This window comes from Lepidochelys kempii, chromosome 1, assembly GCF_965140285.1.
Source record: "Lepidochelys kempii isolate rLepKem1 chromosome 1, rLepKem1.hap1, whole genome shotgun sequence".
NCBI lineage: Eukaryota > Metazoa > Chordata > Testudines > Cheloniidae > Lepidochelys > Lepidochelys kempii.
This window is the reverse complement of record NC_136380.1, coordinates 195,799,426-195,826,322: the sequence shown is the minus strand read 5'-3', so window position 1 is coordinate 195,826,322 and position 26,897 is coordinate 195,799,426.

The window sequence follows — 26,897 nt, the reverse complement described above, 5'->3', positions numbered from 1 at the left end:
CAGGGCTGGTCTACAGTTGGAACTTACATCAGCATAGCGATGTCTCTCAGAGGTGTGAAAAATCCACATGCAGACAGACATAGCTATATCGACCTAACCCCTGGGATAGACAGTGCTAGTCGACAGAAGAATTCTTCTGTCAACCTTACTAATGCCTCTCAGGGAGGTGGACTACCTGTGTCAAAGGGAGAGCCCCTACCATCACTGCAAGTAGAGTCTGCACTGAAGTGCTGCTGTAGTGTTTCAAGTGTAGACAAGCCCTCAGACCTTAAACCAATTTTTCATTGTTTATTCACTTTGAAATTTCTGAAATCCATTTATATACTCTTGGGTCCTTTTCTGATTTCCATGTGATCCATAACATTAGACACAAAAAGCAGACATTTTTCTTGGTGAGAAGCAGCATCCTCAGAAGGGACTTTCAAAAGAATCATCTTTAGAATCAATAGAACATAAGGCTAAGATTATGACCCTGGAGCTGTGAGCTGTGACTTTCATGACCTTTTCTGCTTCAGTCCCAGAGTGACAGGGCCAGAGCTCCTAGCCACTGGCGGGGGGGGGGGGGGGGACGGGACACCTGTAGCTCCCAGCTGCCACAGGCATTGGGGGGACCCTGGAGTGGGTGCTGCTGGACCCCTTTCTCCCCTCCTGCAGAGGGGCTTTGGCTGAGCTCCATTTTGTCACGGTTATTTTTAGTAAAAGTCATGGAGAGGTCACAGGCAATAAACAAAAATTCACTGAAACCTGTGACCTATTCCTGACTTTTACTAAAAATAACCATGACAAAATCTTAAACTTAAGAATAGTTATTCTGCCTCAGCAGTTCATTTCATATTTGCTGTGGTTAACCTAGGAGTTTTGCAGTCTTGTACAGTTCCATATTATAGTTGCCCCTGGCCTTCTACTGTGAGATCTGTTTTTCAGCTGCTTGTAACTTCAACCGTTTGGGATGAAATTTTCCCTGTTCGATGTCTGCTTTAGACTGGGGTACGGGTGGAGCTGGAAAATTGAAGCCAAAAAGGATAAGCTGTTCCAGAGAATTAAGCCAGGGAAAGGTACTTTTTGGCCACGATAAAAAGGTCTGGTGACCTTTTCTTGGATATGGTCAAGGTTGAGGGAAATGGGCAGAAGAGTCTGTGCCTACTAGAGCGCACTCCTTTCCAGAATCAGGAATAAACCCAAGATTCATGAGTCTCACTATTCCTCTCCTGTCAGCAAGTATGTGTGGCACCTCTGGTAAAATGTGTCTCATCCCCTTTAATACTGGTCGACATAGAGGATGATAACCAACTATTGCCATCAGTTACTCCATCAGCTCAAGTGGCAGTTGTGTGGTAGAACTAAAGGTTCCAAACCTACTGATGACCCATGTGGCTGTCAAAATCATACCACATATGGAACGTCCTATTTATTAAGTTTCGTGTAAACAAAAACCTCCCACACAACCCCGCCCCAGAAATTACACATAATAACTGCATTAAAACAACATTAAGGTTGCAAAGACAAGCACTCAGAAGTCTGGAAACACCAGACTTAAGGTTCCATGTGCAACCTTAATTCAGCCCCCTTGTGCCTGTGAATTAAGATACGGATTTGCCAGGTGACCATAGAGGCAAGTCACTTTCTCTTGCTGTATCACGGCTTCCTCCTCTGTAAAATATACTTTGAACAAGGAGGACATAAGCACCACCATCCTCTCCTGGGGGGGTTCTGACCCTGGAATCATAAAACAAAGGGCTAGCTGCCCCATAACTTAAACCACCCTCTCTTTCCCTTTCCTGACTGAAGCCATGAGCCCCCAGTGTGTGGGGTGTTTCCTGTCCCACCCCCCCTTTCCTTGACCTTTTATCACCATCCTACTGTTCCGGCTGTAGGGAGAAAACTACTGTGCCCTTCCCTTGGCCTGGTACAATCCATGCCCAGAGTATCCTAGCCCCTCACAGACAATAGGATTGTCCTTCCATCGCACCCTGGAAGGGAAGGAACTACTATCCCATTTTAAAGACACCGTGATGGAGAACGTCCCCGGCCCGTCTGACATGATGGAGAACGTCTGGGGGAGAGCTGGGAACTGAATACAGCCCCTCTAATGATTTACCCACAAATTCACCTCCTGCCCATTATCCTCTCCTCCTGCTTAGCCCTTTTTCTGTGGAGTCTCTGAGCATGCAACTAACTGGGGCTTCCTCCTCACTCTGTCTTCCAGGCTCTGGCCTAGCCTCCTGCAACCACTGCAGCCTGCAGCTGGCCCAGCTCAGGGAGGAGTGAGGACAGGTGACCTCATCCTGTCAAACCAAGCAGTGTTGGGTCTCACTGACTCTTAGATGGAAAAAATTTCATCCACCATCTGGAGGTAAGAACCATTCACTCATCTGGGCAAGGGGGACTCTCGGGCTGGAGATGGAGTCCTTGTTAAATATCATGGCTTAGAGCTGCCCTATCTCTAGAAATTAGTCCTGGGACAGAAACATCTTTATCATTGTACCATCCTATTTCTATTCCCCCCAAAAGCATTCCCATTGGTGGCATCTTGGAATCTGGATAATGTTGTCATCTCCTGTAGGAGGTTTCAGCTGCCATCACAGACAGAGATCACTATCTTGCATAGAGTTTCAGCCACTCCTTTTTCTGCCCTGCAGCTCTGCTCGCTCCAGCAGGACAAACCAAACCCTTAGCTCACTTCTGTCTTTCTGATATCCAAGGGCTCACAGGAAGTGACTCTGTTTCCCCCGCCCCACCATCTGCTGCTTTTCTTATGTGAATCTTTCTAGACAGTGGAGAAATCTCTCCTTTCAGAACCAGCCCAATCACAAATTCCAGAAACACTGGTCTCCTCTGAGTGGGTTTGCTTACCTGGAAATGGGGGCTTCTTTTGAAAGACCTTTGTGTATGTGTATTGGGGTATGTGTCAGAGACAAAGGGTATGTCTACATTACGAAATTAGATCAATATTATAGAAGTCGATTTTTAGAAATCGATTTTATACAGTTGATTGCGTATGTCTACACTAAGCACATTAGGTCGGTGGAGTGCATACTCACTAGCGCGGCTAGCATCGACTTATGGAGCGTTGCACTGTGGGTAGCTATCCCACAGTTCCCGCAGTCTCCGCTGCCCATTGGAATTCTGGGTTAAGCTCCCAATGTCTGATGGGGCAAAAACATTGTCGCAGGTGGTTTTGGGTACATGTTGTCAGTCAGCCCTCCCTCCGTGAAAGCAACGACAGACAATCATTTTGTGCTTTTTTTCCATGTGGATGCCCAGAGGTGAAAGTAAGCTGGTACGGCGTACCAACAAGAGCCGGTGCACCGTACTGGGGCAGCCCGGCTTCCCCAGGGGGCAATTTAAAGGGCCTGGGGCTCCCAGCAGTGGCTGGAGCCCCAGGCTCTTTAAATTGCCTCTGGAGCCCTGCTGCTGGAGCCCTGGGGTAGCGGCTACAGGTCTCTGGGGGCCATTTAAAGGGCTGGGGTGGTAGAAGCAGGGGAGCCCCAGGCCCTTTAAACAACCCCCAGAGCCCTACGGTGGGGGGGAAGCTCTGGGGGCTATTTAAAGGGCCAGGACTCCAGCTGCCTCTGGCACCCCAGTCCTATAAATAACTGCTGGAGCCCCACTGCTTCCCCAGGGCTCTGGGGGCTATTTAAAGGGTCCATGGCTGCCCTACTTCTTCCTGGGGAAGTGGCGGGGCTCCAGCGGCTATTTAAAGGACTGGGGCTGCAGAGGCAGCTGGAGCCCCCACTACCCCAGGGCTCCGGGGGCTATTGAAAGGGCCGGGGCAGTAGAAGAGAGCCCTGGGTCCTTTAAATAGCTGCTGCTGCTACCCAGGTGCTAGGGTCACGTACATTTCAGGGTGGGCTGGAGCTGGCTCTGACCCCCTCAATTCCGCCCCTTCCGCCCTAGGCCCCGCCTCTTCCGGGGGCCAGAGCTGGCCCCAGCGTACCGGTAAGTCATTCGACTTACTCTCACCCCTGCGGACGCCATACTGCTTTCAGCAGATGGGGCAGTAGCACTGCTAACCATCATCATCCACCACTTCTGCTGCAACTCTGCTCTGCTGCTATTGTCTCAATAGCAAATTTCTCCATGTTGTCTGTCATGGGCTCCCGGGTACGTGTGTTCTTCCTCAGGAAATGTGCGCAGTGCTAACTGTCATCTACCGCATCCAACTCTGCTCTCCTGAATCCACCTCGCAGGTCCTCTCGTCATTCTCTATAAATATCTATTCTCATGGCATCTGTCATCAGCCACCACTTCCACTGCAATTCTGCTCTCCTGCAGATGCCATACCACAGCAAGTATGGAGCCTGCTCAGATCACCACGGCAGTTATGAGCATTGTAAACACCTCGCACATTATCCTGCAGTATGTGCAGAACCAGAACCTGCAAAAGCAGGTGAGGAGACGATGGCAGCGCGGTGACGGGAGTGATGAGGACATGGACACAGACTTCTCTCAAAGTACAGACCCCGGCAATTTGGACATCCTGGTGGCAATGGGGCAGGCTCATGCCGTGGAATGCTGATTCTGGGCCCAGGAAACAAGTACAGACTGGTGGGACCACATAGTGCTGCAGGTCTGGGATGATTCCCAGTGGCTGCGAAACTTTCGCATTTATAAGGTCACTTTCATGGAACTTTGTGACTTGCTTTCCCCTGCCCTGAAGCACAAGAATACCAAGATGAGAGCAGCCCTCACAGTTCACAAGCGAGTGGCGATAGCCCTCTAGAAGCTTGCAATGCCAGACACCTACTGGTCAGTCAGGAATCAATTTGGAGTGGGCAAATCTACTGTGATCCAAGTAGCCAATACAGTCACTGAGCTGCTTCTATTAAGGGTAGCGACTCTGGGAAATGTGCAGGTCATAGTGGATGGCTTTGCTGCAGTGGGATTCCCTAACTGTGGTGGGGCGATAGACAGAACCCATATCACTATCTTGGGACCGGATCACCAAGGCAGCCAGTACATAAGCCGAAAGGGGTACTTTTCAATGGTGCTGCAAGCACTGGTGGATCACAAAGGACTTTTCACCGACATCAATGAGGGATGGCTGGGAAAGGTACATGACGCTCGCATCTTCAGGAGCTCTGGTCTGTTTCAACAGCTGCAGCAAGGGACTTACTTTACACACCAGAAAATAACTGTTGGGGATGTTGAAATGCCTGTAGTTATCCTTGGGGACCCAGCCTACCCCTTAATGCCATGGCTCATGGAGCCATACACAGGCATCCTGGACAGTAGTAAGGAGCTGTTCAACTATAGGCTGAGCTAGTGCAGAATGGTAGTAGAATGTGCATTTGGATGTTTAAAGCACGCTGGTGCAGTTTACTGACTCAGTTACAGCTCAGCGAAACCAATATTCCCATTGTTATTGCTGCTTGCCGTGTGCTCAACAATATCTGTGAGAGTAAGGGGGAGACGTTTATGGTGGGGTAGGAGATTGAGGCAAATCGCCTGGCCACTGATTACACGCAGCCAGACACCAGGGTGATTAGAAGAGCACAGCAAGGCACGCTGCGCATCAGAGAAGCTTTGAAAACCAGTTTCACGACTGGCCAGATTACGGTGTGACAGTCCTGTTTGTTTCTCCTTGATGAAAACCTGCCCCCTTGGTTCACTCTACTTCCCTGTAAGCCAACCGCCCTCCTCCCTTTGATCACTGCTTGCAGAGGCAATAAAGTAATTCTTGTTTCAAAATCATGCATTCTTTATTAATTCATCACACAAATAGGGGGATAACTGCCAAGGTAGCCCTGGAGGGGAGCGAGAGGAGGGAAGCACCGGGTGGGGTGGTGGATGAGGGGAGGAGGGAAGAACAAGGTCACACTGCACTTCAAAACTTATTGAATGTCAGCCTTCTGTTGCTTGGGCAGTCCTCTGGGGTGGAGGGGTTGGGTGCCCAGGACCACCCCATGTTCTTGGGCATCTGGGTGAGGAGGCTATGGAACTTGGGGAGGAGGGCAGGTGGTTACACAGGGGCTGCAGCAGTGGTCTGTGCTCCTGCTGCCTTTTCTGCAGCTCCACCAGATGCTGGAGCATATCAGTTTGATCCCCCAGTAGCCTCAGCATTGCATCCTGCCTCCTCTCATCAAGCTGCCGCCACCTCTCCTCTTGCTCCCACAACCTATCATCTTGCCCATCCCTCCTGTCTTTGCGTTCGTTTTCTGCTTTCCTGGACTCTGCCATTGTTTGCCCCCATGCATTTTGCTGAGCTCTTTCAGTGCGGGAGGACTGCATGAGCTCAGAGAACATTTCATTGCGAGTGCATTTTTTTCACCTTCTTATCTGCGCTAGCCTCTGGGACAGAGATGATAGGGGGAGCGTTGAAACATTTGCAGCTGCGGGAGGAAAAAAAGGGAGAGTAGTATTTAAAGACACATTTTAGAGAACAATGGGTAGACTCTTTCATGGTGAACCAAGCTGTTAACATTACATAGCACATGTGCTTTCAGTACAAGGTCACATTTTGCCTCTTATATTGAGGGTTTGCTGGTTTGGTGGGAGAGATCACACGTGCAGGGCCAGGCAGCAGAATTTGGCTTGCAGGCAGCCATGGTAGGCCACAGTCTTTCGGCTTATTCAACCTTCATAACATGTGGGAATGGTTTCAAACAGCAGCGCCATCCTTTCCCATACCAAGCACCCATTGGGTTGGCCATTTAAAAGGAGGGGCTGTGGTTTTTGGATTAATGTGCAGCACAAACCCAACCCCCACCCAATTCTCTGGGATGATCTCTTCACCCCTCCTCCCACCACGTGACTAGTATCAGGGAAGATCCCTGCCAGCCAAACGTGAACCGCTCAGAGTGAACGCTCCCCCACACGTGGCTAAAAGCGGGGATGATTTCTTTTCAGCCACAGGCAAACAACCCAGCAGGAACAGCCACCTCTGAATGTCCCCTTAATAATGTCCCTGGAGGATTTCCTCTCCATCTTCAGACACGTTAACAGACTTTTCCAGTAGATGTATTGGCTGAGAATGCATCCCAAGCCTTCAGGAAAAATTAATCCCGAAACATGCTTGCTTTTAAACCATGTATTATATTTACAAAGGTACACTCACCAAAGGTGTCTTCTCTGGCTTCATGATCCAGGAGCCCGCCTTGGGAGGGTTGAGAGGGTATTGTCTCCAGGGTGATAAACAGTTCCTGGCTGTCGGGGAGAACAGTTTCTCCACTTGCCTGTTGGGTGCTATCCTCATCTTCCTCATCCCTGTTGCATGAGACTCCCCCCTTGCAGGTGTCCTCGGACAGGGCTGGGGTAGTGGTAAGGGCACCCCCTAGAATTGCATGCAGCTCATCATAGAAGCGGCATGTCTGGGACTCTGACCCAGAGTGGCTGTTTGCCTCTTTGGTTTTTTGGTAGGCTTGCTTCAGCTCCTTAATTTTCATGCGGCACTGCTGCGGGTCCCTGTTATAGCCTCTGTCCATCATGCCCTTGGAGATTTTTGCAAATATTTTGGCATTTCGTCTTTTGGAACGAGTTCTGATAGCATGGATTCATCTCCCCATACAGCGATCAGATCCAGTACCTCCCATTCGGTCCATGCTGGAGCTCTTTTACGATTCTGGGACTGCATGGTCACCTGTGCTGATGAGCTCTGCTTGGTCACCTCTGCTGATGACCTCGCCACACTGGCCAAACAGGAAATGAAATTCAAAAGCTGTTCCCAGTGCTTTTCCTGTGTACCTGGCTAGTGCATCTGAGTTGAAAGTGCTGTCGAGAGCGGTCATAATGGAGCACTCTGGGATAGCTCCTGGAGGCCAATACCACCAAATTGCATCCACACTACCCCAAATTCAACCAGGTGATGTTGATTTCAGAGCTAATCCCCTCATCGAGGAGGAGTACAGAAATAGATTTTAAGAGCCCTTTAAGTCAACCAAAATGGCTTTATCGTGTGGACGGGTGCAGGGTTAAATCGATCTAATGCTGCTAAATTCGACCGAAAATCATAGTGTAGACCAGGGCTGAAGCTTCAGCAGTTTAGCCTGGAGAACCACCCTTTCTATGACCTGACTAGGGCTCACCATCACTGTTGCCAACTTTCATGTGGTTAATAAGCACCCTGAATTTCACAATAAGCCAAAAATCAAGCTAATCCCATTTCAAAACAAGGCCAAAACAAGCCAATCACTAAGAAACCCAACACTCTATGTGACTAGATTCCCCCCGGTGTGCAGTCTGGGACTGTGGTGGGCCTGTTGTGCACCCCTGACACTCTCCCGTGCCCTTGCCCCTGCTTGCCCGCCCCTTACCCTTGCTTGCCGAGAGCCAATTTTAAAAAAAAAAAGCAAGCAACAAGCTAAAAACCAAAAACTAGCCAACAAGCAACTCACAAGCCGATTAAGCCAAAAACAAGCCCAATTTCTGCATTTTTTTCCTCAGGTTTGGCATGTCTGCTCACCATCCCTGATGGAGATGAACAACTAATGGACACTGATATTTTGTCATTGAAGCATATCTTTGTGGGAGGTGATGTCTCTACATCACAAAGAGCCAGCAGCAGATGCACTATGCGTGTCCAGGAATGGGCTAAACGGTCTACAACAAAGGGTAAGTAAAACCATGGTTACATATAGACACCCTGAACATCGGAGGGGATTGAATTTGGGTCCTCCACAACCCAGAGCACAAGTCCCTGTCACTGAAACTAAAGTCACTGATCTGACCTTTGCCATCTTTGCTGTTACTCCACTTTTCAGAGCATGTGTTTGTTTGGGGCTGAACTGGAGATACCAGAGCAAGATATCGCAGACCTTACTCAAAGTTATCTGACTGCAGTCAGTGGAGGTTCTGTCTGACTCAGGTCTGCAAGACAGGTCCCCACCATGGTTGGGTGATATTGCCCAACAGTAACCTTGTGGGCTGAACTGTGCCCTCATGTAACAAGGTGCTGCAGGACCTCTTGGCTTCTGCCCTTATTGGGCTGATAAAGTCACTCAGAGACCCTGGGTTCAGTAACCATCGGTGCAGTTGGCTTACAGGTTGTGCTCCCATCACCTTTTCACCATACAAATAGCACCTTTACCATCTGTGGGGGGGGGGGGCCTACCTCCCTTCTTCTACTCCCTGCTTTTCTCCCTTTCTTCCTACTCTGCCTCAGTTTCATGCCCCTGACACTTTTATACAGCCCCAGCCTAATTTGGCAGAAGTTGCCTCTGCTTCCCCAATTAGGGCCAGCTGCTCTAACCAGCTAACTAGCCTGCTCAGCACTCCATCACACCTCAGTACACAATTCCTCCGACCAGGGTAGATGCAAGGGTATTTAACTTTGGAAAGAGGTGGTGTCTAAAGCTATTAACTTTTGAGATGGCTGAGTGGAAAGTCCTAGAGATCTGTAGATACTAACTCATGATCCCTTCCTCTGGAATAGATTGGTGTTTTCCCACTATCTGGGACTAATAGGAAAAGTGATTGGCTACGAGAACAGATACAACATCATTGACATAAGCAGGAACAAATCTCGTTACTAGTCACCAGTCCAGCTCCGATCCACTTCAGGAGTCATAGAACCCAGGGCACCTCACTCTCACACCTAGGCCTTACGTAACAAGGCCTCCCAATCAGAAGACCATAGGAAGCACTGCCTTCAGAGACCCCCCACCCCATCTCCATTCCCACTGCCAGAGCCCATTGCAAGTGAATAAGCAGGGAACTTCTCTGAGAGAATTCTAGCATCTGCACAGTCTGGTTTCACTGTAAGGCTTCTGGGAGCCATGCATAGAGTGTTCCATTGAAGAGCTTTTCCTTCTCTAACAAAGTGGTTCTGTTCTCCCAGAGTCTCCTTGCAGAATATGACAGCAGTTTAGTGATGGGCTAGAGGATTCATGACGGTGGGGTGGTAGCAGCTGCAGTTCCTGGATTCATCATGGACTAAACTCTGCACCCCTGACAACTCATGGTAGCTCTCAATGGAAGTTCTGCTTGTCTAATTAACTACTGGTGCCTGTATACATAGACAGAAGACTTAGATATTTGCACGAGGCCAACCCATAACAATCACAGCTACATTCAAAGAAGTGAAGAATATAAATGAAAGGGCAAAGCTGGGGCATCTGTTGAGCTGATGTACTCAAGCCAGCAGAGCCAGGAGAGAGAAGAAGGAAAATTCTCTAAGGTGGCTAGCAGCAGCACTGAGAAGATGCCCGAGATTAGAAATAAATATGAAAATAATACCAAGGGCGTTTCCTGTGTAATAAATCTTCAAATATCCTCCTATAAATTCAGAAAGGGTCTGCAACTGTAACCGGACACTCTAGGAGCTTGACGACTCAGATTCAATCCCTAAGCACACACTTCTCCCACTTGAGTTCTACAAAATTCCTGAGGTGGTAGCAGTGGTTGGCTCTTATCCCCTTTGCAAACTATCTGTCATGGAGAACTAACAGTCCAGGGACCTAAGGAAAGAGAGAAGCATGAGAGTCACCTTCCAGAGTTGCTTTCTAGTGCTGCCCTGGTTGGGATGCATATCAGGAAATTGCGGATGGGGAAGGAGCCACAAACCTCCCATTCTGGATCCTAAGGCCCCAGAGAACTCTGTTCCAGACCCTAAAGCTTCCTCAGGAGCCAGACTGCACTGACTTTCTGCTGCCCACCTATGGCAGCATAGAAGAAATTGTTTGCAGCCATGTCAAGTGCCACCTCCTGAAACACTCACCTGTAGGTCACTGATGCATTCACAGAGCCCAGGTTGAAAATCAGGCATTTGTGTGGGCTCTGAGAGGCTGGAAGATGTCAGCTGCAATAGATCTTCCTGGGCAGCTGCTGAGGAGGCAGCCTCTCTACTCCCCTTACTAGTCTCCAGCCCACAGGGAGCAGCAGAGCAGGAAGAAGCAGACCTAAATGGGGAACAACCAGCCCTTCCATAGCTTTCCCCCTACATTCATCCCTAGCTCTTTCCTACCCACGTTCCTTGGAACGTGGGTTCCAAGTCAGAACCCACGTTCTACAAAGCTGCCTCTGTCTCTCTCGCTGTCCTGCTGTGAGTGAGGGAAGAATTGAGCCCCTGGCTCCCCCTCAATAGGCCTGGGGAATCTTCTAAGAGCAGTCAGTTTATTGTTTTTATGCCTATTTACAAACTCATCATTTTACAGTGTCTTGGAAGAAACTGCACAATCCTTGGCAGCTCTGTGTTTGGAGGAACACTAATTCCCACATGTGTTTCTGACAGGCAATCCACAGGATCTTGTGTTAATTTAGAGGGAATAAACTGGCCCAGGGAGGCAGTGTTAACACCACCCTATCACTGTGCAACACTAAGCAGTTAAATATGATTTGGGGTGTTTAGCACAAAAACCTTGGTCTGTTTAGTGCCACAGCCAACACCCATTAATGATTTTTAACTTTTTATTAAAGATATACAAAAGGCAAAATAGCTAAGCATTTGAAATGTAAAGTATGGACTAAGGCTTTTAGTTTAACAATACTGCTTGTTCCTGTTCCCTTTAGCTGCAGAGAGTTTATAAGGACAAGCCCCTATTTGACAGTATTAAAGATAATAGTAACTGTCCTTGTTTGTGAAGGCCAGAGGAAAGAAAAAGTTAATTGAGATGGGCTGAAGCTGTTGCTGCTTTTAAAGTCCAATCCTGCTTCGTTGAAAACAACTCACACATGGAAACAAAAAAGAACAGCAAAGATTAAAAAAAAAAAAAAGAAAAAAGAAGAAGCTTCTGGCTCTCACGCAGACGCTTAATGGCAACCTCATTGTTAGAGAAACACAGGAACAGCATACAGTCTTAGCAGCCATTCCAAGACCTGGCAAACTTGTACCATTATTGAGAGTGATAAATAGGGCCCTACTAAGGTGACCAGATGTCCTGATTTTATAGGGACAGTCCCTATTTTGGGGTCTTTTTCTTATGTGAGCTCCTATTAACCCCCACCCCCATCCCGATTTTTCACATTTGCTGTCTGGTCACCCTAGGCCCTACCCAAATTCACGGCCATGAAAAATGTGTCACAGACCGTGAAATCTGGTCTTCCCCACCCCATGAAATCTGGTCTTTTGTGCGCTTTTATCCTATACTATACAGATTTCAAGGGGTAGACCAGCATTTCTCAAACTGGGGGTCCTGACCCAAAAGGGAGCTGCAGGGGGGTTGCAAGGTTATCTTGGGGGGGGAGGGGTCACAGTATTGCCACCCTGACTTCTGTGCTGCCTTCAGAGCTGGGTGTCCAGAGAGCAGCGGCTGTTGGCCAGGTGCCCAGCTCTGAAAGCAGGGCCCCACCAGCAGCCATGGAGAAGTTCGGGTGGCAAGACCATATCATGCCGCCCTTACTTCTGCGCTGCTGCTGACAGCAGCTCTGCCTTCAGAGCTGAGCTCCCGGCCAGCAGCCACCCCAGTCCTGAAGGCACTGCCGCTGCCTGCAGCAGCACAGAAGTAAGGGTGGCAGTACCACAACCCCACCTACAATTACTTTGTGACTCCCGCCAACTCCTGTTTGGGTGAGGACCCCTACGATTACAACACCGTGAAATTTCAGATTTAAATAGCTGAAATCATGAAATTTATTATTTTTAAATGCTCTGACCGTGAAATTGACCAAAATGGACCGTGAATTTGGTAGGACCCTAGTTATAAGAAGAGCTGTCCTTAGACCAAGTGGCACCCCAGCTGATGAGCATCTTCAGCACTCACCCCCTTCCATTTGTTAAACTTTTGAACAGGGAAATGAGTGACTGTTGGGCTGGTTGTGTTAGGGTGCTGACACCTGGCCAGCACAGGCAAGACCCACAGTGCTGGCGACAGGTGATGACAAGGTGACTCTCAGTCCTGGGTGCCTTGAGAAGTGTCACTGAGAGCAGGCTGCACACTCATACTGCTGCAGCTCCAGAGACATTGTCTCCCTCCCCCTACACGTTCCAACGGAGTGAAGAATCTGATCCTCCCTGGCTTGCGGAGAACTCAGCCTTCAGTAACACAGCTTTGCACTCAATGGAATGCTTTGGTGTGCTGTACCTGTCATGCAAGATACTCAACGTCAGAAGGGGTGCAACACAGCTGTTAGCACTGTCTTGTGCTGATGAACTGGCATTACTATTTCTTAATCCCTTTCAGAGTGAGCTCTGAATGTGCTAACACCTCCTTCCCCAGCTAGGAGCATGGCTCAGGGGAATTCCCAGGGATTGGGTTCCTCCACCACAGGCCAGGGAGTGGAGTTGAGATGCTCCATGGGTGCTATGGAGGGCTGTAGTGGGAGAAGGGACTGAGCCAATGGGATGTATGTGTCTCAGAAGGAGGGGGGCCTAATCTTCTTGGGATGGAGACTGCATGGAGCAGCCAGAAGGGCATTAAACTAACGGTGAAAAGGGAGGGTGCTACGCTGTGAGGTTCACACTCAAAGTGTCACGAGCATTTTGAAGGGAGGTGGTAAAGAATGAAGTGAAGAAATGGAATTGCTTTCACACTAATGCTAGGAGTGTGGGTAATCAGCAAGAGGAATTGGAAACTCTCTCTGATGAGAGGAAATTTGACATAACTGGCATTGCTGACACACTTGGTGGGACAATTCACGTGACTAGAATGATAAAATTGCTGGTTACAACCCATGTAGGGAGGACAGAGTGAGTGACAGGGGGGAGGGTGGCACTTGACACTACAGCCACCATTACCTGTTTTAGAGGCATCAGTAATTCAGAACTGCAAGCTCTTGAATACCCATGGATCAATGTACTAGCTAACAAAGCCCAGAGGGGAACTGGTGGCAGTCAGTTACAGACCACTGAGCCAGCAGGCTGAGTTGCTTCTTAAGCTCCTGCCTGTAGTGTGTGGAAAGAAAACTGTGTTATCCATGGGGCCTTCAGTTTGTGAGATATACACAGGAGGGCTCATGCTGCCAGTAATAAAATGTCATTTTAGTTTCTAAAAATTATAGATACTTTTCTAACACAAAAGATATCGCACCCAACAGGAGGTAACGGTTTTGGACTTCATTATGATGACTAAAGATGCATTAATCACTGGACTGGAAGTTGGTGGTTCCTGGGTACTGATGATCATTATCTGGTTACATTCATTATGGAGAGAGAACAGTCCCAACCAGTAATATTTATACTTGGTGCTTCAAAAGGGTTAATTTTCCAAAGGTGAGAAACATTGCAAATGACATTGCTTGGAAGGGGAAGAAAAAAGATGGAGACGTGAATGAAAATTGGGAGTTTACAAAGTTTGTTAGAAGGGCAAAAGACCACATTCTCTAATCAAGAGTGAGGACAACTTTGGTTAAAACCCATCCTGAGAAAGTGGGGAAGCCAACTGCATTTCTTGCACACCCACTACTGGGAGGGAGGATAGGAAATAGCAATATGGGGCAAGCACATCATATGGTTTCCAGCACAGCACAGAGATGTTCTTGGATCAATGGGACCGGAGACCAATTTTCTACAGGTCATCAGGCCTTGTGCAGTGCCGAGTTAATAGTAACTATTAGACACTGACTCCTGTCATGTGATAAGGGTATGTGCCTTTGTAGACTTGATCCAGATCATGTGATAGTCCATGATACAGACAGTCCAGGAAGCATGTATGTATACAGGAGACCAGACTAGAGGATCTGGTGATTCCTTCTGGCCTTATGCTCTAAGACTCTGTGCACATTATGTCAGTAAGACCCTGTTTTCAGTTGCTTCCAACTGTCAAGATTTAACTGAAATTTTCCAGGATTGGCATCTGCATCTGGTTTCATGCTGTTGTTTAATATTTTAGCCAAAATGGTTCAGCTGTTACCAAGACTGAAGTCATTGTTTGTATCATGTTAAAAAATTCTGGTGACCTTTTATTTGAAAAGCTCTAGTAACCCCTTGTTTTGGGCCAGGGACTTGAAATTTGGAAGTGGAGTGATATTTGTGTCAGGGATGTTCTAACCCCATGATATATAGCCAAGTTAAAAGCCTTTAAAAAATAGCAGTTTGCACATGCCTGATAGAGACTTAAGGGAATTTAGTTGCTAAACTCTAAGAAGATTCCATCTGCTCAGAGCAGGACTTTCCCTGCAATTGGACCTCTGGGTTATTGTGGGCTGCGCTGCATCCATGCACCAGAAATGAGAGCAGGGAGTCTGTCTCTTCTGTGCTCTCAATGGCTGCACTTGATGGGGCCCAACAGTGTGGAGGAGAAAGCTGCCCAATACTAATGCAGAGGGGACAAGAGACAGTCTGTACAGGAGGGAAAGTGAGGGAGAGTAGACTGGAACAAAGAGCCTTAAGGAAAGGAGAGAATGGACATTGGGACCGGAGGCTAACGAGTGAGGGGGAACTCGAGGACTATTTGGGCAAGTAGACTGTGGGGGTGGGGAAAAGACTAGGGTTGAGAACTGGGGGTGGAGAAAAAGGTGAGGGGGGCGGGAGACAGATCTGATGAGGAGTTAGGATGCAGGGGGAAGAACTGGAAATGGCTGAGCACAGAGACTGGGATAAAGAGTCTTGGGTGTGGGGACAGAAAGATCAGAGGAGGAGATGGGATAGGGTGCTGGAACTGGCTGGGCATCCATCCTGTGCACTTAGCAAGGCAGGAGTCCTGTGGAAAATATAGTCAGTGATTTGTAATTAGACCATATCACAATGCATACACGCACAGGGACTAAATTAAGGTTGCATAGGCAACCTTAATTCTGGCATTTCCAACTTTTGAGAATTTTACTTTGCAACCTTAATAATGTTCTTTTAATATGTTTTTATGTGTAACTATATATATATATATTAAGCAAGCATTTTTCTGTGTTACAATCCAACATTTGTTAACCTGTCATATATGTTCCTGTTATTATTTTCTGGGGAGGCTAGGGGCAGTGGTGGGTCTGTAAAAGAGTGGACTCACGATAAGTATGCCCCCTCATGACTGAGCTCTTTCTTCTCTAGCACCCTCTGCCAATGGTCAGTCCACTCTTATAGTGGAATCTTCTCCCAGCTCAGCCCTCTGGCCAGGTTGCATTTTGGTTCCACCTCCAACAAATAATAATCCTACTTCTTATATCTGGTCTTTAGCCCTCAACTCTGGGCCCCATGTGCCCTACACCCCTTTGTCCAGGGCTTTCAGTCACCTTTATCCCCTCCTCAGGGGCCTCACCCCACTTTCGCCACTGGCAGGTAAAGGAACCTAGGCCCTCCCATTACATTAGATTCCAGTCCAGAGATTTAACAGCACAAAGTCTGTTAAATCAGACTCCTTGCTGTTGTCTCCATTCTTCAGGCCTCTTCCCCAGCCCCGTTTTTGAGCTCTTTGTAACAAGCAGCATATCCCAGTTTGTCCTCGGATATCTGGTTCCTGCCCTTGTGTCAGGATCAGCCACAGCAGCTTGCTCAAATCGTGTGTCTTGCAGATATCTTCTTTTGTCCCCCATCTCCTCACCCTTCAGGAATGTTCCTGTTCTCCATAGGTCACATTGCCACTAAGAGAATAACTACAGAGTTCTTCCCTCTCCCTACAGCACCCTTCTTCTTCTTGGGTTTGAGACTGGTTATGGCTTAAAGTCTGTCATCTTTCTCAATATTCTTAAAGAACTGCAGAATAGCTTTTTTAATTGGGTTCCATTTTCCTTGTATTCTGGAAAAGTATTGCTAAGAAAATGTTCAGTCTAAGGCTTCTGAGTTTTCCATATAAATACCTCCTTTCACTGATACAGTGTTTACAATCTCATAAGGTATGATCGATCATTTCCTGGACTGTACATGTTTTGCACAGTCCATCCTTATGTTTATTAGAACTAGATTACTATTTATCCACAATGACCTGTTAAAATTCTGAATAGAGCCATTTTGATCTTCCTCTCATGCCTTTGACTTATCAACATTTTCAGCTATTGGGCATACTTCACAAAATTATTTCCCCTTCAATTTATGTATAGCACCCTTCTGCTCCAGACTTCCTCTCTGTATAGTACCACCCAGCTCCACCCCAGCTGGGCTACATCTTTGATTAGGTTACTTGGCCCACTAACCAGGTGTGTTAATTGGCTCTCAAGCCCACATTAATCATTTCACCACCTGTGGGTGAGTTAGAAACCCCTCAGAGTCCAATAAGGTTGATGAATTAAGAAATAATGTGCTTAACATTTCATAGTTATTGTATAACTTTGTATTCATGCAAAGGAATCCTTCCAATGTTAACAACCTCAAATTTGTTTCTCATACGGTTTTGCAATTCCAATTTTTAATCCATAATATCAATGGCATTACAAATATATGCAAGAAATGTGCAGCTAGCATAAAGCTGCTTGTCCCTTTAGTTAAGGAGCAGGTCTCCATAAACAGGAAAAAACAAAATCAAAACAAAAACCAAGATACTGTATAGGGCATGGGAACAGAAAATTGGGTCATGAGTTATTGACAGGATTTTAAATAATCTGTTTTATTGGTACTGAAAACTGCAAAAATAAATATATTTTCCAAGAGAAAGTGTGCCATTGTTCTTAGAAGGTAAGTTTGTTTTCCCTTAAATTGAGATAAATGTTTTTCTATTCTGTCCCAGTTTGGTTCAGCAGCTGCATTCGGCAGGACTTTCACCATACAAAGAGAAACAAGTATTGGTTGCTATCAGGCTAGCCTTAGCACAGGCTTTCCTCTACAATGTAAACTTCACCATCCTTATTTAACTTTTTAAAGAAAGGAGAAACATGGCTAAGGATTTATCATTATCAAGCCTTGCACCGGCCTCTTTAATCCCTTTAGACCGTTTTCAGCCAGGCTTCTTCCCCTTCCTGTGTATCAGCCAAAATTAAAATCTTGCTGGTCTTGTCTGTCAGTAGAACACAAGGCAAGGAAACTGTCAAAGTAGCAGGAGGGGTTACTGCTGCACTGAAGAACCATGAATCAAAAAAGTCCAACAATTAAAGGCTGTGCAAGTCTTCTTAAAATCATGGGTCCATCAGAATCTTCCAAGAAAGAATATGGAGGTCTTGGCCAGCCATGGGTGTTTGCTGCTATGTTAGTTACGATGCCACTGAAAACATGTTTGCGTAAGAAAAAAGGAATTAAACATTTGCCTGAAAATAAAATATCTTCAAACCAAAATAAGTTCATCTGCAAGAAGGGCTTTAAAGTTCATATTTGATCACATCCAGCATGAAGAGCAGATGGCGAGCCAGCACCAGAAACAGCATCATCAATATTTTGGGATTAAGATGGCCTCTCTGCAACCATCCATGCACAGGGATTATCAGCTTTCAAGATTTTTTTTTCCCCTCTGGGTGCTTTAATATCACAGTTTCAGAGTGGCTATACATGACAGATGATGCTTCTACCCTCCTTAGGTTTCTTTACGGTAATGCTACTGCAAAAAAAAAAAATATATATATATATATAGCAAGCGATGAAGATGCCTTAAATTTTCAACATCATCTTTCTCAAAAGCCTGGGAACATGGGCAGTGGTGGGGAGGAAAGAAACATTACTATATTACATTGGGGGAGGCAACACATAGCCACTGTAGAATGGCACAGCATTTCTGTCCCAACGTTTTAAGCGACGTTTGATCTATTGTCAGCAATGTGAGGAAACAAAGAAAAGAAAAACATGAGAAACTTTCTCAAAATAATAAGATCAATGTGGCAACTCAAACCTCACAAAAAACTTAACCTTTGAGATCAGACCACTCAGTCATGGCACAATCCCCAATGTCATTGATCAAGTACGAAATTGTTACTGTTGTGAGGAGCGGAGTTTATAGATCTTGTCATTTAAACCAAGCTGTTTATGTTGTCGAGTTGTTTCTCTGAGAGAGAAGAGCAAATTAAAAAGGAGGGAGGGGAAGAAAAGCCTTGGAGTGATTGTGTTTCATTAAAAGCACATAGCATGCCATTAGATACTATTTTCATTAACTGCCAGCTAATGCCAATAATTTTTGTAAAAATAAAAATACTAAAAGAAATATTAAAAATACCCATAAAGAAGAGGTGAAGAGGAATGTTTAAACTAATTGGTGGCAATTATAGCAGTCAGGTGTTTTCATGCCCACATTGCTGTTTCTCCCCATAATGTTAATTTTCCACCAGACAATAGCAGGTGAGGAATCATGCTATCCATCATTTCAAGAATGATGTAAGTGGGTGGCAAGGTGCCTCTCTCCCCATACCATGTGGTGAAATACAGAAAACACAAAAATCCCTCTCACTGTAGTATGCTTTAAGCTATATGCCTGATAATCATGCCTCCTACCATCCCTCCTTGTTGCAGCTTCGTCTCTTTCATAAATAGAGCTGCAAGGCATGTCATATCCTTGAGCTCGTTCCCTGTGCTGGTGCCTTGGCTGATGAATGGCTGCTTCTCACCATTGATTTTGCACAACAGCATAAAAGGTCCAGTGGAAGAAACAGGTTCACTCTACAGCTGTAAATATTTATAGTACAGTCATGCCCAGAGGCCTCTGGGTCAGAATCTGGCCCCCCCTTTTAAGTTGGGCAGTAGCATACATACAAAGATTGACATGATCCCTGGGTGGCTCATCTCCCAGACTGGAGAGATACAACAATTCCAATCTGAGGTCCCAATGCTGCACCCCTAATTTGTGTGAATAAGAATCCCCAATGGCCTCATTTGAATAAGAGCTGGGGGATTGGGCCATTAGTCTCTTTACTAGGGAAGGAAATTTTAGCAGCACTAAATATCCCCAGAGCAAAATCCTTGTTTATGGCTGTGAGCATTTGGAGTATGTCTACACTACAGTCAAAGGTGTGACTGCAGAACATGTAGACATACCTGATCCAGGACTTGATTGAAAAAGAATTAAAGGAAGGTATTGTAATGTCAATCAACATGGGTTTATTGAAAATTGATTTTGTTAAAGTAACTGGATATCATTTTTTGGGTGAGATAACAAGTTTGGTTGATAAAGGTAATAGTGTTGATGTAATATACTTAGATTTCAATAAAGCATTTGATTTGGTACCACATTACATTTTGAATAAGAAACAAGGTTTACATAAGATGTACATTGCACACATTAAATGGCTGAAAATTAGCTAACATTTTTATCAATGACCAAGATGAAAATATAAAATCATTACTGATCATGGGGTAAGCTAGGCACAAACAATATGCTTTTTAATATGACCAAATGTAAATGTAATGCATCTAGGAACAAGGAATACAGGCCATACTTACAGGACATGGTGATGGGAAGTGGTGACTCTGAAAGAGACTTGCGGGCCAGACTGGATAATCAGCTCAACATGAGCTCAAATGGGACTCTGACCAAAAAAGCTAATGTGATTGTTGGATGCACAAACAAGTGGGAGTAGAGGGGTTATCTTACCCCTGTATTTGGCACCAGTGTGACCACTACTGGAGTGGCTAAGTCATTATGCAAGGTAGCCTGTGTCCTCTTGTTTTTTCCTAACCCCCCCCCCCCAGATGTTCTGGTTTAACTTGGATTTAAACTTGGAGAGTGGTCAGTTTGGATGAGCTATTACCTGCAGGAGAGTGAGTTTGTGTGTGTATGGGGGTGGGGAGGATGTGAGAAAACCTGGATTTGTGCAGGAAATAGCCCAACTTGATTGTCATGCACATTGTGTAAAGAGTTGACACTTTGGATGGGCTATCACCAGCAGGAGAGTGAATTTGTGTGGGGGGGTGGAGGGTGAGAAAACCTGGATTTGTGCTGGAAATGGCCCACCTGATGATCACTTTAGATAAGCTATTACCAGCAGGACAGTGGGGTGGGAGGAGGTATTGTTTCATATTCTCTGTGTATATATAAAGTCTGCTGCAGTTTCCACGGTATGCATCCGATGAAGTGAGCTGTAGCTCACGAAAGCTCATGCTCAAATAAATTGGTTAGTCTCTAAGGTGCCACAAGTACTCCTTTTCTTTTTACTGGAATACAGTGTCCAGTTCTGATGCCCACAATTCAAGAAGGATATTGACAAATTAGAAAAAAAAGAAAAAGGAGGACTTGTGGTATCTTAGAGACTAACCAATTTATTTGAGCATAAGCTTTCGTGAGCTACAGCTCACTTCATCCGATGCATTCAGTGGAGAATACAGTGAGGAGATTTATATACACAGAACATGAAAAAATGGGTATTTAACATGCACACTCTAAGGAGAGTGATCACTTAAAGATGAGCTATTACCAGCAGGAGAGCAGGAGGGAGTGGGGGAGAAAACCCTTTGTAGTGATAATCAAGGTGGGCCATTTCCAGCAGTTAACAAGAATGTCTGAGGAACAGTGCGGGGGGGCAGGGGAGGGAATAAACAAGGGGAAATAGTTTTACTTTGTGTAATGACTCAACCACTCCCAGTCTCTATTCCAGCTTAAGTTAATTGTATCCAATTTGCAAATTAATTCCAATTCAGCAGTCTCTCCTTGGAGTCTGTTTCTGAAGTCTTTGTTGAAGAATTGCCACTTTTAGGTCAGAAATCGAGTGACCAGAGAGATTGAAGTGTTCTCTGACTGGTTTATGAATGTTATAATTCTTGACATCTGATTTGTGTCCATTTATTCTTTTATGTAGAGACTGTCCAGTTTGACCAATGTACATGGCAGAGGGGCATTGCTGGCACATGATGGTATATATCACTTTTGTAGATGTGCAGGTGAACGAGCCTCTGATAGTGTGGCTGATGTGATTAGGCCCTATGATGGTGTCCCCTGAATAGATGTGGGCACAGTTGGCAACGGGCTTTGTTGCAAGGATAGATTCCTGGTTTAGTGGTTCTGCTGGGTAGTATGTGGTTGCTGGTGAGTATTTGCTTCAGGTTGGGGGGCTGTCTGTATCAAGGACTGGCCTGTCTCCCAAGATTTCTGAGAGCGATGGGTCATCCTTCAGGATAGGTTGCAGATCCTTGATGATGCGTTGGAGAGGTTTTAGTTGGGGGCTGAAGGTGACGGCTAGTGGCGTTCTGTTATTTTCTTTGTTGGGCCTGTCCTGTGGTAGGTGACTTCTGGGTACTCTGGCTCTGTCAGTCTGTTTCTTCACTTCAGCAGGTGGGTATTGTAGTTGTAAGAATGCTTGATAGAGATCTTGTAGGTGTTTGTCTCTGTCTGAGGGGTTGGAGCAAATGCGGTTGTATCACAGAGCTTGGATGTAGACAATGGATCATGTGGTGTGGTCTGGGTGAAAGCTGGAGGCATGTAGGTAGGAATAGCAGTCAGTAGGTTTCTGGTATAGGGTGGTGTTTATGTGACCATCATCACTTATTAGCACTGTAGTGTCCAGGAAGTGGATCTCTTGTGTGGACTGGTCCAGGCTGAGGTTGATGGTGGGATGGAAATTGTTGCAATCATGGTGAAATTCCTCAAGGGCTTCTTTCCCATGGGTCCAGATGATGAAGATGTCATCAATATAGCGCAAGTAGAGTAGGGGCGTTAGGGGACGAGAGCTGAGGAAGCGTTGTTCTAAGTCAGCCATAAAAATGTTGGCATACTGTGGGGCCATGCGGGTACCCATAGCAGTGCTGCTGATTTGAAGGTATACATTGTCCCCAGATGTGAAATAGTTATGGGTGAGGACAAAGTCAAAGTTCAGCCACCAGGTTTGCTGTGACATTAATCAGGGATAGTGTTCCTGATGGCTTGTAGTCCATCTTTGTGTGCAATGTTGGTGTAGAGGGCTTCTACATCCATAGTGGCCAGGATGGTGTTTTCAGGAAGATTGTGGATGGATTGTAGTTTCCTCAGGAAGACACTGGTGTCTCAAAGATAGCTGGGAGTGCTGGTAGCGTAGGGCCTGAGGAGGGAGTCTACATAGCCAGACAATCCTGCTGTCAGGGTGCCAATGCCTGAGATGGGGAGCCCAGGATTTCCAGGTTTATGGATCTTGGGTAGCAGATAGAATACCCCAGGTCGGGGCTCTCGGGGTGTCTGTGCAGTTTTGTTCGTGTGCTTTTTCAGGGAATTTCTTGAGCAAATGGTGTAGTTTCTTTTGGTAACCCTCAGTAGGATCAGAGGGTAATGGCTTGTAGAAAGTGGTGTTGGAGAGCTGCCAAGCAGCCTCTTGTTCATATTCTGACCTATTCATGACAACAGCACCTCCTTTTTCAGCCTATGATGTCAGTTGTTTCTGAGGCTGTGGATGGCATTGTGTTCTGCACGGCTGAGGTTGTGGGGCAAGTGATGCTGCTTTTCCACAATTTCAGCCTGTGCACGTCGGCAGAAGCATTCTATGTAGAAGTCCAGTCTGCTGTTTCGACCTTCAGGAGGAGTCCACCTAGAATCCTTCTTTTTGTAATGTTGGTAGGGAGGCCTCTGTGGATTAGTATGTTGTTCAGAGGTGTGTTGGAAATATTCCTTGAGTCGGAGACGTTGAAAATATGATTCTAGGTCACCACAGAACTGTGTCATGTTTGTGGGGGTGGTGGGGCAGAAGCAGAGGCCCTGAGATAGCCCAGCAGAAGAATCTGTCCTAAGAGTATAGTTGGATAGATTAACAATATTGCTGCGTGGGTTAAGGGAACCATTGCTGTGGCCTCTTGTGGCATGCAGTAGTTTAAATAGTTTGGTCTCCTTTTTCTTTTGTAGAGAAGCAAAGTGTGTGTTGTAAATGGCTTGTCTAGTTTTACTAAAGTCCAGCCACGAGGAAGTTTGTGTAGAAGGTTGGTTTTTTTAATGAGAGTATCCAGTTCTGAGAGCTCATTCTTAATCTTTCTCTGCTTGCTGTAGAGGATGTTGATCAGGTGGTTCCGCAGTTTTTGAGAGTGTGTGGCACAAGCTGTCAGCATAGTCTGTGTGGTATGTAGATTGTAATGGATTTTTTACCTTCAGTCCTTTTGGTACGATGTCCATCTGTTTGCATTTGGAAAGGAAGATGATGTCTGCCTGTATCTGTACGAGTTTTTTCATGAAGTTGATAGATTTCCACTCCATATGGCTAAATGCAGTGCCTTGTATAATGACAGGTTTCAGAGTAGCAGCCGTGTTAGTCTGTATTCGCAAAAAGAAAAGGAGTACTTGTGGCACCTTAGAGACTAACCAATTTATTTGAGCATAAGCTTTCGTAAGCTACGGCTCATTTCATTGGATGCATTCAGTGGAAAATACAGTGAGGAGATTTATATACACACAGAACATGAAAAAAATGGGTGTTTATCATGCACACTAAGGAGAGTGATCACTTAAGATGAACTATTACCAGCAGGATGGGGGGGGGGAGAGAAAACCCTTTCTAGTGATAAACACCCATTTTTTCATGTTCTGTGTGTATATAAATCTCCTCACTGTATTTTCCACTGAATGCATCCGATGAAAGGAGCCGTAGCTCACGAAAGCTTATGCTCAAATAAATTGGTTAGTTTCTAAGATGCCACAAGTACTCCTTTTCTTTTTGCGAATACAGACTAACACGACTGCTACTCTGAAACCTGACAAATTAGAGAAGGTCACAGAAGAGCCACAGGAATGGTGAAAGCATTGGAAAATATGCCTTATAGAGAAAGGCTCAAGCAGGTCAATATATTTATCTTATCAAAGAGAAAATTAAGGAGTGACTTGAGCACAGTCTGTAAGTACTTACATGGGAAACAGAAATTTCATGACAGAAGTGTCTTCAATGTAGCACACAAAGGCACAACAAGATCCAATGGCTAGAAGCTGAGGCTAGACAAACTGAGACTAGAAATAAAGCATTTTCTTTTTATTTAAACAGTGAGAGTAATTAACCACTGGAAAAAAATGTGCCAAGGGTTGTGGTAGATTTTCATCTCTGGCAATTTTAAATCAAGATTTGTCATTTTCCTAAAAGATATGCTATAGTTCAAACAGGAAATAATTCAGGGAATTCCTTTAGCCTGTATTATTCAGGGTGTCAGAGTAGGGGATCACAATAGTCCCTTCTGGTCTTACAATCTATAAGTTATTTACATACATAGACATCTCTTGTAATAGGTTCCCCACACCGTAATCATTCTTATCCCCGCACCTACCCCGCTTACTATTAAAACTGTGGGAACAGGCAAGCTGGAGCATCAGTAGCTGTCGGAAGTGGGGGAAGTCTTAGTGGGGGAAGCAACAGCTGATGGGACACAGGGAGAACCCCCTTGGAAGAAACAGTAGCTAATAGGAAAGCTGAAGAAACCAACAAATGCTTTCCCCCTCATCCAAATGTCCCTTTTTACTTGTTTCACTGGGAGGGGTTGCTCATAGTGGCGGGGACTGGCATGCCCTCACACTAGGGTTGCCAACTTTGGTTGGACATATTCCTGAGGTTTCATCACATGATATAATCTTTAAATAAAGATTAAACTTTAATTCCTGGAGCCTCCAGGACAATCATGGAAGGTTGGCAACCCTTCTTTGAAGATTACATGTGAAGCAAAAAGAGAAACCAAACTGAGGGAAAAGTCCATAGAACCCATGCAAACTATATAGTTCTAGTTTTCTTTTCCTCTCCTGGGTAACATCTGCTCTGCGGATTTGTTATCTATACTTCAGACTAAAGAGAAGAATTTTGAATCTTATGTGCACATAACTCTCTGGAATGCCCATGGGAGGTACCATGTGCATAAGGAGAGTAAGCAAACCCCACTCTCTGTAACATATGTTAAGGCAGCAAAATAATTCATAGTTTATAAAATGCAAATTTACCAGGAAGATCAGGTTGAGTCTCAGTTATTAGTGAGGCTTGGACATATGAATAGGCTGTTTGCTGTAAAATTACCTAGGGAATCATCATTCGAAATTACAAGTCTGACACTACCTAGTTACTCCAGTCTTAGGCTGTTTCAAATTCATTGTGTTACTCTTGTGTAAGAATGGTGTAATGTAATGGTGACTCAGTCTCTATTCTGTCGCTTCTACCAGGACCATCACCATAGTATCAAAGCACTTTCCAGAAGTGTAATCTATAAAACCAAATTAATTCAGCCAATTTTAAACTGATTTTTTCACCTCCCTCAAAAAAATACCCAAGGCATTTTTCATAACTATTGTATTATCTTTGTATTATAGAGGGATAATAGACTTAAAAGCAGAAATAACTTTGACCTCTATCAGTGCAAAAAGTAAATGCTGTGAACAGATTCTCATTCACACCACATTTACACATTTCAAGCTTCTTCATACTATGCTGCAGTATAAAGGGACCTGGAAGCGGGAGTAAATTGCATTAACTAAGTTTACACCTGATGTAGAGAGGCATGAGCAGAAAAGGAGAATCTGGCACAACATTGTCCCCATCTTTGATTTAAAAAGAAAGAAGAAACAAAATTTCCTGCTGGTCTGAGATCTTGCTTTGCTGAATTTCACCAAAGAATGGAACTTGTATAGCTGCGTTATTAACACTCCTTATTAACAGGAGTTAATAATGGAAGCACTGACACTGTAGGGAATGGTATAGTTACAATTAAGAATAAATGGAGCACACTCAATAAAACGAAACCTTACATTGCTTAAACAGCCTTTAACAATAACCATTGGGCATCCATTAATTAAGATTGCTTAAAGTACCTGCATAAAAGAAAGGTAAAAGAAAAAAGCAAAGAGCGAGTGAAGGCATGTTCAGAGATAAACTGAAGAAGAGAAGGGGGCCATGAATGTGAAAGATCACACTTCTCTCTAAATATGCTAATAGATAAACATCAGAGAAATAGATTTTCTTCTGTTCCTTTCACAAAGGTGCAGTTTGCTTATCTGAGATCAGCTTGAGGCTGGTAAGAACACAGAGTTTAATACAAAAATCTCCCTAGGGCAGACAATACAGTTTGGCCAGACAAGCTTTAATGCAGTTCAGTGGAAATCTGTAAATATATATACTATCTAAATGCTGGGTGTAGGAAAATAATTATTCTTTACTAGTTTAACCTAATGGGAGCTACACTGCCTTATAAATTTGTTATGTAACAGGCTTAGATACCAAGGTTTTACAGCCTTATATTTTACTGGGTGATGTCATCTTGCTCTGTGATAATAATGACGCATCTGGGGTATCCATATGAATAAGAAAAGACCATCTTTCTTTAAGGTCTAACTATA